Source organism: Ovis canadensis, chromosome 3 (assembly GCF_042477335.2).
Source record: "Ovis canadensis isolate MfBH-ARS-UI-01 breed Bighorn chromosome 3, ARS-UI_OviCan_v2, whole genome shotgun sequence".
In the NCBI taxonomy this organism is placed as follows: Eukaryota; Metazoa; Chordata; class Mammalia; order Artiodactyla; family Bovidae; genus Ovis; species Ovis canadensis.
The window spans coordinates 134,356,349-134,372,479 of NC_091247.1; the positions used below are offsets into that span (position 1 = coordinate 134,356,349).

General features: G+C 43.1%; 1 long non-coding RNA gene across 1 annotated transcript in view; it reads right to left on the reverse strand.

The window, feature by feature from the left end:
* Positions 1-366: 366 nt before the first annotated feature.
* The window catches only part of LOC138437251 (uncharacterized), a 29,013-nt gene continuing 13,248 nt past the window's right edge, over positions 367-16,131 (reverse strand). Inside the window, exon 3 of the long non-coding RNA XR_011255842.1 lies at positions 367-457. This is a non-coding gene — a long non-coding RNA (uncharacterized lncRNA). The remainder of the gene's footprint in view (positions 458-16,131) is intronic.

Below are 16,131 nucleotides of genomic sequence, written 5' to 3' on the forward strand. Positions count from 1 at the left end.
CACTCAGTCGTGTCTGACTCTTTGCGACCCCATGGACTATAAAATCCAGGGAATTCTCCAGGCCAGAATACTGGAGTGGGTAGCCTTTCTCTTCTCCAGGGGATCTTCTGAACCCAGGGATTGAATCCAGATCTCCCGTACTGCAGGCAGATTCTTTACCAGCTGAGCCACAGGGAAGCCCAAGAATACTGGAGTGGGTAACCTATCTCTTCTCCAGTGGATCTTCCTGACCCAGGAATAGAACCAGGGTCTCCTGCATTGCAGGCAGATTCTTTATCAACTGAGCTATAAAGCTTTCAGGGAAATGAAAAACTGCTTCTCTTAACAAAAAGGTTGGGAATCCCTGCTGCCATGTCTTACTGTTACCTTAAGCCATGAAACAAAGATGAAAGATGTTCACAAGCAAAGACAGGTCAAATATATTAAGAGAGTGGGCCGGGCATTTTCCTCCTGAAACCTGGAAAAAAACAGAAAATAATCTTTTCAGACAAAATGAATATTTTGGTTTCCTTATTTGATTTTGTTTCACATTTATTTACTGAACAATAGGGAGAAATAATCTGAGTATGAAAGTAACTAGCTATTAGAAGAAGAAGGGAGAATTTCAAAGATGATGCCCCATAGTCTACACAGTCTTGTAAGCTTGCTGCCCCTTCCCTCAGCCCTTCCCACCTCCCTTCAGCAATTCTTTTTTCCATTCTCTCAGCTCCCAGAGAACCCTCGAGAAGCTGAGTTCTAGTAGCACTTCTAAAGCACATTTCATTCTTTATCCAGCCCCCAAATGGACCATCATCCCAGAACTCCTTCTATCATTAGAGGGGAGAAAATAAGTTGAGCAAGTCTTTCTCCAAACTATAACCACATTTTTGTATGAATCCAACACCTGCCATCTGCTTTACTTCCAGGAAGTTCTTCTTAGTGGGAAGGTGGCCCTCCAAGGGGTAAACAGATAAACACTTGGCTGAATGTCTGCGAGAATTCATTAGATAATATCCAAAAAGCCCTTCAGAGAACCTTGCTAAATACAACCAAAGCTGGTTCCTTGATTTCCTAAACCCGAGATTTTAGGTTTACTTTTGATGTTCCCTGGATACTTAGCAGTGTTTGGCTATATAGAGGAAGGAGAAATATTAACCAATTTTTATTTCAGCTGACCTTTTATAGAGACAAGAAGTAATTTTGCTTGAATTCTCCATTTCAGTCTAGGACAGAAACAGCTGGGCAGGGACTTTGCCCAAAACTTGTGAGGTTTACACTCAATCACCTTTGTCAAATGGGCATTTTATATTAAAACAATAGAGCTCTGTTATTAAGACACCAGACTGCCACAACTTCAGGAAGATCCTAAACCAAGAAATTTTCTCTGGACCACAAGAGTCTCTATGACTGTAAAAGTCTGACTGAAAAAATCTATTATAGTCCAGGGGGTATTATAGTAGAAAGATCTGGAATCAGACTGTATTTGCAGATTTTTTAAAACTTTTAATTTTGTATTGGGATATAGCTGATTAGCAAACAATGTTGCAATAGTTTCATGTGAACAGCAAGGGACTCAGCCATACATATGCATGTATCCATTCTCTCCCCTCTCATCCAGGCTGCCACATATCATTGAGCAGAGTTCCATATGCTATGTTGGTCCTTGTTGGTTATCAATTTTAAACACAGCAGTGTGTCTATCAGTTCAGTTCAGTTCAGTTGAGTTGCTCAGTCGTGTCCGACTCTTTGCGACCCCATGAATCGCAGCATGCCAGGCCTCCCTGTTCATCACCATCTCCCAGAGTTCACTCAAACTCACGTCCATCGAGTCCGTGATGCCATCCAGCCATCTCATCCTCTGTCGTCCCCTTCTCCTCCTGCCCCCAGTCCCTCCCAGCATCAGAGTCTCTTCCAACGAGTCAACTCTTCGCATGAGGTGGCCAAAGTACTGGAGTTTCAGCTTTAGCATCATTCCTTCCAAAGAACACCTAGGACTGATCTCCTTCCGAATGGACTGGTTGGATCTCCTTGCAGTCCAAGGGACTCTCAAGAGTCTTCTCCAACACCACAGTTCAAAAGCATCAATTCTTTGGCGCTCAGCTTTCTTCACAGTCCAAATTCCCTAACTATCCCTTCCCTCATCGAAGATTATTTGAAGATTCACTCTACCATTTGCTTACAAATGCTGTGATTTTCAGGCATTCCCTGGCAGTCCAGTGATTAGAACTGGTGCTTTCATTACCTGGTTCAATCTCTGGTCAGGGAATTAAGATGCCACAAGACATGTGATGCGGCCAAAAAAAAAAAAAAAAAAAACCATAAAAATTAACAATAAAAGAAATGCAGTGAATTTGGAGAGAGTGGATCACAGGGGTTAAGAATATAGGCCTTGGGGGCAGACTACTTGGGTTGGCACCTTGATTCCACTATTTACTTGCTGGATGATCTTAAAGTAGTTCTCCAAGCCTTTGGCCTCAGTGTCCTTATTTGTGAAATGGACTGTTAATGGCACCTCCAACTGTTGTGGGGGAGGATGAAATAACTTGATATTATTATTATTCCCAAATTTTCAGCATTTTAGCCAATGCCAGGCAAAATCAATAAAGAAAGTGAGCTAACCAAGGAAAACATTGGCGAAAATGTTGTATTCGGCAAAATTGGGAATTAAGCAGAACTTATTCTTTGGCACTGTCTCCAATTCTGTCTCTCCTATTAGTAATGTCAATGTCCTGGTTCCTTCTATAGCACTGCACCCAAGCTCTAGGTTGTTTGCTCTGCCCTGCTCTATATCCACCCTTCCTCAATCAACTTTTATTCACACTGGTTCTATTTCTTTAGGACTTCACGCTGAACCAGGTGATAATATAAGAAGAAAAAAATCAAACCTGGTTTAAGATCTTAACGAATGCTGATAAGTAAACATTATGCTTTCAAGATGTCACATTTACATTTTACAAATGTAAAATTGATTACATTTTTAAAATTGATTGCCTTCATTGATAAGGCAATGAATTTTGCCTTATCACTAGGAGGAGAGACCAAAACCAAGAACTTCAGGTATTGTGAGAGGGAGGTAAGGACAAAAATTTGGGGCAGGTTGACCATTGGTTTTCTTTGAATCACAAATAAGCTGCTATTTAGATAACCTTCAGAGCTTGTCCTAAAGTTAACCTGCTTAATATAAAGCATCACAGACTGACTCTGAGGCAAAAGCAGAACATGTGTTTAAACACAGCATTCTAAAGTTGACAGGCATGGCACTGAGGTCCCAGCATTACTGTCCCACAGCTCCCAGGGTTGCTGTCAACAAATCATGACAAATAGGACTAGCCAAATTTTTCAGTCATATTTGATTTTACAGAAGACGCAGATATACCTGTTGAAGATGTTCCAAACAGAGGAAAGCCAAGATTGCAGAACAGAGCTAGCAGATGGAGGAAAATGGCAACAGCCCAGCACTGGCTTCTATCACCAATTATTACAGCCCTGGGATAGGCAGTTTTCTGAATTCAAAAAAGGGGCCAAGGGTAAGGGGATCTAAGGTCGAGATCCATCTTGGCCATTAACTGATTGTGCCTGTAAACAAGTTGAGTCACTCTACCTTGGAGGGTGCAGTAGCAAAACTAGGAAAGAGAGAGATTCCAGGACACTTTCCTTTCATCCTCCCCCAGTCAAAGAACTCTTAATGTCCTGCAGAGCAGTTTAAGTGCCTCTTCCCTGGTGGCTCAGATGGTAAAGCGTCTGTCTACAACGCGGGAGACCTGGGTTCAATCTCTGGGTTGGGAAGTTCCCTGGAGAAGGAAAAGGCAACCCACTCCAGTACTCTTGCCTAGAAAATCCCATGGACGGAGGAGCCTGGTGTCCTTGGGGTCGCAAAGAGTCGGGCACGACTGAGTGACTTCACTACAGACATGCAATGGAAGGTAAACAGGTTTCCTGATTAAAACAAACAAAAAAACACCTAGGACTTCCCTGATGGTCCAGTGGCTAGGACTCCATGCTCCCAAGGCCAGGGGGGAAGTGTCTAATTCTGGTTGGGGGACTAGATCCCACATGCCACATCAAAAGATTCCACATGCTGCAACTAAGATCCAAAGCAGCCAAATAAATAATTAAAATCAAAGCATTTTAAAAAATCATAAGGAAATTAAGATGCTGAGATGATTAATCTGGGGGAGAGGAAAGTAATGTGTAGTAAGACAGACAGTAGCAAGATTGGACAGGATCACCAGCTAGGTCAAATAGCTAGAATAGTTAAAACACACGTGTGTGTGTGTGTGTGTGTGTGTGTGTGTGTGTGTGTGTGTGTAGTCAAATAAGATCCCTGGACCAGAGACGGCAACCCATTCCAAAATTCTGGCCTGGAGAATTCCATGGACAGAGAAGCCTGGCGGGCTATAGTCCATGGGGTCACAAAGAGTTGGAGGCAACTGAGCACGCACAGAGTCAAATAAGATAGGTTAGGCAAATGGATCTCAGCACTGGCTGCACCTTAAGGAGTTTTCAAAAATTTCAAATGCCCAGGTGCTATCCCTAAGGAGTCATATGGAACACTCTGGGTCTAGGGTCTAAGCTTCAGTATAAAGTAAAAAGCTTTCTATGTAATCCTCAGGTTTAGTCAGTGGTAAAAATCACTGAGGTTAGACTACGCTGGTTTTTAACAACACAAGGAAGAGGTGTGCATAAGAGACTTCTGAAGGTGACCTGAAAGGGTTGACAAGTGATTAGACAGAGAGAGAAAGATCAGGAAGGATTCCCAGGAAGCTTTGATCTCAAGCAATGGTGCTCAAGAGGAGCAGGTTGCGGTACCCTGTTAAAGTGGAAATGCTTTTGGAAGGAAGATAAATTTGAACTGAAGTGGTTAGCAGGGTATCTGCGCAATTCTATCTTTCTACAATACTCCAAGTAATGAGCAGCACCACGTCTTTTCTGACCAGAAAATTTAACTTCGATTTGACTTTATCAAAAGTCCAGCTGAAACAACTGGCAGTACAAGAGAGATGCACTAAGAGAAGGGAACCCTGTATTTCTTCAGTGTTTGCCTTTTTTTTTTTTTTTTCGTCTTAACTTCTTTGGGAGGGATGCAAGTACTTTGCATGTTTGCAAAAGCTATGAACCTAATTTCCAGGGGGAAAAGTACCATTAAAAGAATATATATATAGAAGTTAATATGGAGCCCAGGTTAAAAATATGTTTTTTTTAGATACGGACGAAAGGGCTCACCAGGCCAAACAAAGTTTTGTTGTTGTTATTATTATGATTATAGTTGCTATTTTATGATGAAGAACTATGGGTAGAAGAGAAATATCAATAGAGGAGAAGAGATAGGGCTTCCCAGGTAGCTCAGCTGGAAGAGAGTCCACCTGTAATGCAGGAGACCTTGGTTTGATTCCTCGGTCAGGGAGATCCCCTGGAAAAGGGATAGTCTACCCACTCTAGTATTCACGGGCTTCCTTGGTGGCTCAGATGGTAAAGAATCGGCCTGCATTGCAGGAGACCAGGGTTGGGAAGATCCCCTGGAGAAGGGACTAGCTTACCCACTCCAGTACTCTGGCCTGGAGAAGTCCATGGAGAGAGGACCAGTAGGCTACAGTCCATGGGGTCACATAGAGTCAGACATGACTGAGTTTGACTTAAGTCAAACTTCACTTCAAGAAGAGATAATAAAGAAATAGATGTGTTTTAGACAGCCTTTTCCTGACAATGAGTCACAGCCAAGTGTCCAGAGGAAGCCTTATTTTTCCTGCAAGCTTTGAAGCCGTTCACATCTTCTCCCTTTTCTTTGTTCTTTGATTAAAATGCTGATGTATTATCACGTGCACCTGTCCTTAGCTTTGTCGTTAAAACATCCTGGCAACCACAAGAAAACATGCCAGCTTGTGATAACTATCTGCATTTTTAATAATGCCTAGCATTTCCAACAAATAGGATTTTAGCATCTAGAACTTTGGATTTGGAAAGTGAAACAGCTTTTGTTAGTTCTAATAGAAAAAGGCAGCTTGATTTCCAATGCTCTGCTTTAATTTGGGTCTTACCAGCCAGTGATTTTATTGAAAGTGAAATCCATATTCGTGTTTAGCTTTAGTATCTCAACTCTAAAATGGAAAAATCACAGCTTCAGTAACAGAATTGAGAATGAGGTCTTGGCATCTTTCTTAAAAGGAATTTGGATAAGGCTTCTCAGTAAATGCTCACAAATTACTTACGCCATATGTCTAAACACACACAAACAGGTTTAGAAAACCCGGTTGAATTCAATGAAATCATTAGGTATGAAAAAAAAAAAAAACACCCCAGGCTTCTTTGCTATATGTTTATCAACAAGGACCATCCTTGGTCTAAGGCAATAAATGGGGTAGGGCGGTGTCAAGTCATGACCAGGAAGGAAATTTGTGTGTCCAAGCTCTCTTCATCTTCATGAAAAAGTTCTGCACTTTCCACTACTACCTAGAGAGGGGTCCATAATGCATTGTTCTGGGTTCCCCTTGAAACTTAAACAGAAGTGTTTATAATGTCTGAAGTCTTTGATGTCCTGCAAATGAAGGAGGAGAATGTCCCAAAATCCTTGCAGGAGGAACCCATTAAGGTGGCACCAAACTTGACTACCAAATGCAACAGTACATCTGTGAAAGGAAAAGTGGTGGCGTTACCTCCTACACCTACGGAGAGCCTGGGAGAAGCCTCCACTGGCAGCTCGAGCCATTGTTGCCACTGGAAACTAGGCTGATGTCAGTGTCTTGCCCTCCAGGGATACTGGCCAGCAATCTGTGCTGAAGTTTGCTGCTGCCACTGGAGTCACTCCTATTGCTGGCCGCTTCTCTTCTGGAAACTTCCCTGACCCAATCCAGGCTGCCTTCCCAGAGCTGAGACTTGCCCTGGTGACTGACCCAGGGCTGATGTGGGAGTCGTCTTCTGCTAACCCGCCTGCCGTCACTGTGTCTCAGCGACTCTCCTCTGTGCTGCGTGGACATCGCCACCCCTGAGCCACAAGCAGGGAGCTCCCTTCGTGGCTCTGCTGTGGCAGACATGGCACCAGCTCCCATGAGCACCTGATCTCTACTCTGCAGAGATGCTGAAGACCTTGAAAAGCAGGTGTGGACTACTGTCGGAAAGGCTGTGACAGAAGAGGAATTTCTGGCTTTAGCGATGAAACGGTATTACTCTCCAAAGTTTCCCCTGTCTTTGAGGCCTAAAATTATGTGGCTCGCAGTGAAGACTCTCATGAGTCTACTTCATTTGAAAGAGAGTTCAGTTCAGTTCAGTCACTTAGTCATGCCCAACTTTTTGTGAACCCATGGATTGCAGCATGCCAGGCTTCCCTGTCCATCAACAACTCCCAGAGCTTACTCAAGCTCATGTCCATTGAATCAGGGATACCATCCAACCATCTCATCCTCTGTTGTCCCCTTATCCTCTCGCCTTCAATCTTTCCCAGCAACAGGGTCTTTTCCAGGGAGTCAGTTCTTTGCATCAGGTGGCCAAAGTATTGGAGTTTCAGCTTCAGCATTAGTCCTTCCAATGAATATTCAGGACTGATTTTCTTTAGGATGGACTGGTTGGATCTCCTTGAAGTCCAGGGGACTTTCAAGAGTCTTCTCCAATACCACAGTTCAAAAGCATCAATTCTTTGGTGTTCAGCTTTCTTTATAATCCAACTCTCACATCCATACATGACTACTAGAAAAACCATAGTTTGACTAGACGGACCTTTGTTGGCAAAGTATCATCTCTGCTTTTTAATATGCTGTCTAGTTGGTCATAAGGTAGAGAGGGCATAGAAATATTAGCCTCCTGCTAATATTGTGCATAGGTAAGAGATCATCTGGAGTACCGGTTCACCCTACACTGCTGATGGCCCCTCCGAGCCCTGTCCTAGCTGAATCCTTCCTAAGAAGGCCATACAGAAAGGACACAAAAGCAGGGGTCTTGCAAGTGGGTTTCAGTTCAATTCAGTTCAGTCACTAAGTCATGTCTGACTGCAACCCCATGGACTGCAGCATGCCAAGCTTCCCTGTCCTTCATCATCTCCCCAAATTTGCTCAAATGCATGTCCATTGAGTCGGTGATGCCATCCAACCATCTTATCCTGTGTCATCCCCTTCTCCTGACTTCAATCTTACCCAGCATCAGGGTCTTTTCCAATGAGTCAGTTCTTTGCATCAGGTGGCCAAAGTATTGAAACTTCAGCCTCAGCACCAGTCCTCCCTTCCAGTGAACATTCGGGGTTGATGTCCTTTAGGATTGACTGGTTTGATTTCCTTGCTGTCCAAGGGACTCTCAAGAGTCTTCTCCAGCACTAAATCCCAGCAACATCAATGACTGGCTGAATATAAATAGACTTTGAAAAGTCACTTAACTTTCCTAAACCCTGTTTTCTTTTACTGTAAAATGGAAGTAATAATATTCAACTAATGAATTAAATGCAATGAAAATGCACAGCCTAGCCAAGGTCTTCAATACACTGTAGTTCCTCTTTTTTCATGCTTCCTCCCTTCCCCTCTCCTTCCTTCTTGGGTCATAGCCAAGAAGTGCCATGCCTTTTCCAAGTCAAGTAGTGAGAATTTGGTTTGTCTTGTACAAACTCAAGGTAAAGCGTACCCTCACTTCAAAGGAAGGTGGAAATTCACACTCACTGGAAGCTTAGGCTTTAGATGTTTTGTTTGCTCTTTTTTTTTTCAATTTTACTTTTCCTCCCTTTTACAACATGGGCACTGTTCCCTTGGCATTTGCAAATTTACTTTTTTATTTCTACAGGTGTAGGTGGATTGATTCAAGAAGAGAAATGGTGATACAAAAAAGATTTTTTTCCAGGTGCAGAATTCATTTCAAAAGGGGGAGTGTTTTTCACGATTAGCTGATATGTGAATGCCTGCTAAGTGCCAGGCACCACTCCATGCATCAATCACCTTCATCCTCACAACACCAGGAAGTGAGAACTTGGATTAGTAGGCAAGGAAACTGAGGCGGAGAGAGGTTAAGTAAATTATGCAAGAATCACACAACTAATACATGACGATGGATTTGGACCCAGGTAAACGTCCTGTCGGGCTTCCCTGGTGGCTCAGATGGTAAGGAATCTGCCTGCCAATGCAGGAGACAGGGTTTGATTCCTGGGTCGGGAAGATGCCCTGGAGAAGGAAATGGCAACCCACTACAGTATTCTTGCCTGGGAAATCCCAAGGACAGAGGAGCCTGATGGGCCACAGTCCATGGGGTGGCAAGGGCTACAGTCCATGGGGCGCAAAAGAGACAGACCCGATTTAGTGACTAAACAGCAACAACGACAAACGTACTGTCAGAATACATGCTCTCTACCATTTCTGAAGCTTATTCATCTCCTTTCCCTGCTGCTGCTGCTGCTGCTGCTGCTAAGTCGCTTCAGTCGTGTCCGACTCTGTGCGACCCCATAGACGGCAGCTCAATATATAGAAAACTGAGGGAAGATGGATGTGGAAAACAGAGATTAGAAGAAAATGAATCATGAAGGACATTTGAAATAGGTATTGAGCTTATGTAATTAAAATTTGATGCTGTTTCCGAATATTCATAATAGAAGCACTAACATTTTATAAAAGGGCAGGTATCTCTATCTGCTCAGCTTTAATGTTCTAAGTAATGACGTCAGAAAGCCAGTGGAGACTCCTGAGAAAGTGTTTGGTATCTGCTTTATTTCCCTGTGCTAATATTCCTTGACCAAAAACAATCTCAAGGTTTCTAAGGGTAGCCACGCTCCCCAGCCTGCTTTCTTTGAAGGAAGAAATATTTCCATTTTGAAGAGATGAAATGAGCATTTTTTTGACTATGTATTTGATGATGTTTCTTTACTGGAAATATCTCCATTTTTTCTTCCTGAATCAGACTTTCAGAATTAAAAAAATTTTTTTTCACTTAGAAGAGACCACGGATACCATTTTATTTCCTCTCCTTTCTCTGGTAATGAAGAAGTGAAGGTCAAATAATTTCAGTTCTCTCACTGATCTAGAAGCCAGTCTAGGATGGGAATCCAGTTCTGACCCCTCATCCAGTCCTACCCCTCAACCACATGTGTTTCTTTCTCTCACACACAGGCTCTTTTTGGCCACCAGTAAACACACTGACCTTTGAAATATGGAAAGAAAAGCGCTTTGAAATAAAACTGGCACAAACAGCGGTTAGACAGCCGTCATCTGGAGTCCGAAACAAAGAGGGGCATAGTTTTCGAGCTGTCTTCGTAATTACACGAAGCAGTTATCACTCATGCCCCAGTCTGAGCACTACCCCCCAAACAAACAGCCGGGGGTTTGAGAAAGCACATAGGCTACTTTGTTGATCTAGCATCCTGGGGGGTGGGAAGCCCCCAGGACGCTAAAAATCAGCTAAAAATCACATGTGGCTGGGGCTGTTTTCCAGAGCTCCAGGCTCTTTCCTTTCTTCCTTTCCATTAAAACCCTCTGCTCTTCTTGGCAAAAGCCTTCAGGTGAGGTAAGTGCCAATTAACAACAAAGAGCTTGATGTATTTCAAGTTTATGACTTAGAGCTGGGTTCTCGAGAAATACATTCTTCTTTTCTAGCCCAGAAGCCTCGATGTGCAAGAGAGCAAAGATTCTACATGTGGTTGAAATTTGGTTCATTTTTTGCTATGGCCCTAAAAGTGATTTCTCTTTCTGGGGTTTGCTCAACTTAGGAAACCAGGTAAATGAACCCCAGAAAAGGGGAAAACCAATTCTGACAACGTCAACTGCAGAGATAACTGGAGCAGAAGGCTCAGCAAATTGGGGTTTTGGAAAAAGTGCTCTTAAATGTCTCATCAGTTCTTTGAAAATCGATATGGTCAGATCTCTGAATGAGTAGGAGAAATGGGAATAAACGAATCCCCAGGCTCTCTACAGCCTTTTCCAGCTTTCAAATTTGGATATGAAAATTTTCTACCGTAGGACTGATTTTAGTCGCCGTGCCAATGATTATCTGAGTGTTATCACGTCAGTTTATGGAAAATACTTCGGCGAGTAGTTCTTAGGTCACAGTGATCTGACCAATAAGATGATCTGATTTGACATCTCAGAGCCATTAAAGACCAAGAGGCTTGGCAACAGGAACATAAACAGGTTGAAATATATTTCAAAACAATTCCTCTAATTATTAAGTATACTCAGTTGCTTAATATTTTCAGTGCCTACTGAATTTAGCAAAGGGAATGACAGATGCATATTAAAATGCATGCAAATACCACACACAAGCCACATTTTAATATATTGTTTTGCATCCATAATTTTAGTCTTGTGATTTGTATTTTCATTTGCTTGGGAACAAAGACTTTCTTCTTTCCCCACTTGGGAAACAAGGCAAGACTTGTTTCTGCCAGCATCCTAATAGTATTCCTGAAAAAGCAGCAAACTTAATGGTTGAGGAACCGCTCTCCACCACCTGCTTTCAGGCCCCTTAAAGAGGGGCTGCGTTTACAATGCATTGAAAAGGTGAAAATATGCAATCAATCAGCTGCTTTGTCGCAGAGTGGCAGGCAATCATATTTTTTTGTCCTTGTGTTAAAACTAAACAGACTGGTTTTTTTTTTTAAATTAAGCTGTTTAAATGTATAATCTATTTTCAAATAAAGGGTGTGGCAGAGTGCCGGCTAGGCATTTGCCAAATCCCATTTCCTTTAACCCAGGGTCACAGAGAGAACACATTTCCCAGTCTCCCCTGCAATTAGGTGATTTCTGGCTGAAGGACTGTGGGCCAACGTGATTTACACAATGTCCAAGTCTGGCCACTAGGATCTACTGTGCAACCTTTACACTAGCGTGTATTCCTTATCTGGATCTCCTGGCAAGATGCAGAGGATCAGGTGGAGAACACTAAGGGCATAAGGAGGAGCCTCAGAATGGAAGGAGGTGGGGGTCCTCGAATAAAACCGTGGGGAGCAAACTCTGCGCCTGTCCATCTCCCTTGACCAGAGACTCACAAACGACTAGGACACACCTTCATTGTGTGGTAGCCAGGCCCCACTGGCCGCATCTTCCGGTATTCATACCCTTGTGTATTCATCTCCAATAGTGTATGGCAGAAGTGATGGTGTGCCACTTCTGAGATCAGATTATGAAGGACTGTAACTTCTGCCTTGGGCAATTTCTCGATTGTTTTCATTCTATCTCGGGGACACCAAAGGGCTACATCTGTGAAGATGCCCACTTAGTAATGAACGAAAACCTCCTCTACCAAACAGCAAGGAGTTGAGGCTTGCCAGTAATCAGGTGAGTGAGTTGGGAAAAGAATTCTAACTCCAGATGATCCTTCAAATGAGGGCAACTCCAGGAGATAGTCTGAATACGGTGTTGTGACAGACGCTGAGCTACCATCACCGTGAAGCTGCTCCTGGAGTCTCAAATCTCAAAAACTGTATGAGAAAATTCCTCCTTTTATAAACTGAAGTAGAGTTAATGTGTTTGTTGTTGTGAACTGTTACGTTTTAGAGTCATTTGCTGCCAAGCAGTAAATAACTAATACAATGTGGGTAAGAAGTAAACGTTCACTGAGCCACTGGGATTGTTTGTTACAGTATTTAAACACTGACTAATACAGCAGGGTGTGTGGACATACAATGAGCGGCACTCTAAGGTTTCTAAGGGTAAAGGCTTTGGTTTGTTCCTCTTTGATATTTCACTGCCTAACACAGTGCTTGGACAAGGGTAGGCATAGCACAAATGATAAATAATACATGTGGGATGCAACATGTGGTCCTATGTGTGGGATGTATAACTTTACAGTTAGATGGCGTTGAATGCACTTTATTCAGGGTCAGAAAAATTCTAGGATTGTATTCCTACCAAATATGTAGATTGTAGTTGATCAAACATTCATGCAAAGAAGAGAACTCAGTCATCTAGTTATGTACGTATTATTTCCAGACCAAATACTCTAATAGGTATTAGTACATCTGTTAATTTCATCTTTATAAAAACTTGATAAAGAGTGTGCTATTGCTCTTCTGGGTTTACTAATAAGAAGACAAACTCAAGAAAGTTAAGCACTTCATCCCAGATTTCAGAGCAATTCAGTAGCAGAGCCTGTGCTTGATCTGTGAATTGCAAATGCCAAGGGTCATGTGTGCACGCTAAATCGCTTCGGTTGTGTCCGACTCTGGAGTGGGTTGCCGTAGCTTCCTCCAGGGGATCTTCCCGACCCAAGGATCAAACCCATGGCTCTTAGGCCTCCTGCATTGGCAGGTGGTTCTTTACCACTAGTGCCGTGTTATGCTAGGTTGCTCCCTGAATTGAATTTTCAAAAGAAACAGTTCAGAGCTCCAAAATCTAAGAAAAGGCTGTTAAATTGATGGAGTGGATTAAGAGAGAACCCTGTGAAGACAGAATAGAATAATCAAGACAGGCCTTGAGAGATTCCTATCAAGAGGTGCTAAGATCAAAGTTTCTAAAGTCCTGGAGGATGTGGACTGAGTCCCTTAAACTGATACACATGCCAAGGATGGGACCTCACTTGAAGCTTATCAGAGATTGTTTAAGAGAACTGAAACACCTTCTGCTTGTAGATAATTAGATGCTTTCTCTCTGCCTCGTGTCAGCTGCACAGAGACGTGGGTCACCACCCCAGAGGCCACCATGGAGAGAGAGGTAAAGAATATCCAGAAAGTGAAGTGACGTTAGTTGTTCAGTCGTGTCCAGCTCTTAGCGACCTCATGGACTGTAGCCCTCCAGGCTCCTCTGTCCATGGAATTCTCCAGGCAAGAGTACTGGAGTGGGTTGCCATGCCCTTCTCCAGGGGATCTTCTCTACCTAGGCATTGATCACAGGTCTCTGGCATTGCAGGCGGATTCTTTACCATCTGAACCACCAGGGAAGTCCAAAGAATATCCAGAACCACAGGGCAACCAGCTCCACTGGAGCGGCAGAGACAGGGAGGCTTGGCTTCCCTCTAATTGACAAAAACCTTCATAACACATTCCTTCCAAGGCTTGCAAATCAGCACTAGCCTCAGCGAAATCAGGTATGAACCAAAGAAGCACAGGGAATAGATAGTTATCTGGGTTTGCCTCTCCTGTTGGTCCTGTTTTTGCTTGTTTTTCATGGGAACTTGTGTGTGGTGAGGAGGCCGGGTATATATTTACTTCGGGCAGTAAGTTCTCTTAGCCCAGCCTTGTGGGAAGAAGTGGAAGTCGCTGTTTACAAGGAACACTGCCAATGGGCTAATAAGACTTTTTCATGACTTTTGGATGTTTGTAGAACTGAAGGCTTTTGAAGTCAGAATCCAAGGCTGACCTAGAGTCTTGGAGACCAGGATAATGACCTCTGGAAAGCTGCTGTGGCTAACGCAGAAATATCTTACTTATTCTGACATTTCCAAACTTTGGTTGCCTAAGTATGCTCCTCTCCATCTTAGATAGTGAGACGGGTTTTTAATCTGTAACTGTTGGTGGTATGTCAGAGTTTTAAATTTATCTTTCACTTCATGGGGCAGTGGATTTTTCTAAAGAAATGAGTGATGCGTTCACCTTTAGCAAGGAGAATATATTAAAGTTGTGCAAAATAACATACCATTTAAAAATGTGGAAAATCTGTTTACATAAAAAGCAATTGATATGTACATTATGAATCACTCTAAATAATTTATTTAAGGAGGCCCTCAAAGGTGTAATTGTAACAGGAACTAAGTTTAAATTCTTACACTTGAAAATAAAACTGACTGCTTTATAATGATTCACAATTTAGAATATATTTATGCCAGTAATTGTTTTCTCCCAATCATTTTGAATTAGCAACGTCTTGCAAGAAAAATTAAAAAAAAAAAAACCCACATTTATGCATCTTCATGCGCCTTTGCAGCTGTGGCTCACAAAATCAATTACTTGGCATTAATTCAACACATAGTTTTTTCCACTAGGAAAAAATATAATTAAAAAAAGCAAATGATTGTCATTGTATGAATGAATTCAGGGTCCACTAACAAATGGATCACTGGTGTGTGAAAGGCTTTGTCAAAGCCACCTGCTAAGCGAAGGGGCAACTTGGGGAGATTCCAAGGATCCTCCTACAGTCACCCTATCTGTCACTGTGTTCAATCTGCATCTTTCCCCTTTACTCCTAAACTAGCAAAAATGAGGAGTCAGAAGAAGGTCTGAGCCAGATACCACACAGAGGAAGCCAGTGACAGGAGAGAAAGGTGAGCAGGTACCAGGACAGTGCCTGCCTAATGCTAACAGCACAGCTCCCAAGGGAAGGTTCTGGCAGTCGGCTCCTCTGTGATTCCTGCTCTTCCTGTGGCTGGTGGGTTGCTTCTTTACATATATGTCTTTACTGCCAAAGAATACTTTGTGTGTATGTCCTGACAACAGCCCTATTGTTTTTACACTCACATTGTTGTTGAGTCACTAAGTCATGTCCTACTCTTTGAGACCCCTTGGACTGCAGTACACCGGGCTTCCCTGTCCTTCACTATCTCCTGGAGTTTGCTCAAACTTATGTCCATTAAGTCCATTGAGTCGGTGATGCCATCCAGCCATCTCATCCTCTGTCGTCCCCTCCTCCTCCTGCCTTCAATCTTTCCCAGCATCGGGGTCTTTTCCGTTGAGTTGGCTCTTCGCATCAGGTGCTCAAAGTACTGGAGCTTCAGCTTCAGCCTCAGTAGTTCCAGTGAATATTCAGGACTGATTTCCTTCAGGAGAGCGCCTAACTGCTCCCCGTCTCCTACATTGTTCCCCATCCAACACCACACTGCCCCCTGACTACTCTGTCTGATATGCAAATTTGATCATGTTATTTCCCTATAACAGAACTGTTTCTCACTCACGGTTTCTCAACCTAACACTGGCTTTCAAGATCTTGCATGACCTGCCTCCAGCCTACTTTCTGGCACCACAGTCCCTCACTCTCCCTGCCAGTTCTGTGCTCACAAAGCACCTAAAAGGGTCTACCCTCTCCACCTTGGTATGCTTCACCTGCTCTCCTCTCTACCTGGAATCCTCTCTTGCTCCCACCTGTCCCCACCTGTGGCATCGTCTGCCTGATAAGCCCCTCCGTCATGCTGTAAGACCTAGATCTTCATCTTCGAAGCCTTCTCTGGCCTCCCTACCAACCAGGGCTGTGCTCTCCCATCTTGTAGCCTCCACTGTGACAGATGCAGCATTTACTACTCTATTTTCACATTGTTTTTTTTTTGTTTTTT